This window comes from Mirounga leonina, unplaced genomic scaffold (assembly GCF_011800145.1).
Source record: "Mirounga leonina isolate KUSES-001 unplaced genomic scaffold, KU_Mleo_1.0 Mir_101609, whole genome shotgun sequence".
Taxonomy (NCBI): domain Eukaryota; kingdom Metazoa; phylum Chordata; class Mammalia; order Carnivora; family Phocidae; genus Mirounga; species Mirounga leonina.
In genome coordinates, this window is record NW_023270164.1 from 11,734,138 (window position 1) to 11,734,848 (window position 711).

General features: G+C 37.4%; 1 non-coding gene across 1 annotated transcript; it reads left to right on the top strand.

The window, feature by feature from the left end:
- Positions 1-233: 233 nt before the first annotated feature.
- Positions 234-393, top strand: LOC118010619. Its single transcript, XR_004679268.1, has one exon. It is a non-coding gene; the product is annotated as a U1 spliceosomal RNA (small nuclear RNA).
- The last annotated feature ends 318 nt before the right edge of the window (positions 394-711 follow it).

Here is a 711-nt window from a genome sequence, read left to right on the forward strand (position 1 = left end):
TCAAATAAATGAACAAAATCTTAAAAAATAAAAGAATTTCAAAAAAAATAAAAGAATTTCCTACAATTCAATAGCAAAAAATCCAAATAACCCAATGTAAAAATGGGCAGGACTTGAACAGACATTTGTCTAAAGACATACAAATGGCCAACGGGTGCATGAAAAGATGCTCAACATCACTAATCATCAGGGAAATGCAAATCAAAACTGCAATAAGATATCACTTCACACACATACTTACCTGGCAGGGGAGATACTATGATCACAAAGGTGGTTTTCCCAGGGCGACGCTTATCCATTGCACTCCGGATGTGCTGACCCCTGCGATTTCCCCAAATGTGGGAAACTCGACTGCATAATTTGTGGTAGTGGGGGACTGCGTTTGCGCTTTCAAAAAAAAAAAAAAAGATATCACTTCACACTTGTCAGGATGACTGTTATAAAAAAAATAACAAGTATTAGTGAGGATGTGGAGAAGTTGGAACCTTTGTGCACTGTTGGTAGGAATGTAAATTGGTGTAGCCATTCTGGAAACCAGTATGGAGGTTCTTCAAAAAATTAAAAATAGAACTACCATATGATCCAGCAATCCCACTTCTGGGTATTTATCCAAAAGAATGGAAATCAGGATCTTGAAGACATTTCTGCACTCCCATGTTCATTGCAGCATTAGTCACAATAGCCAAGTTATGGATACAACCTAAATGTCCA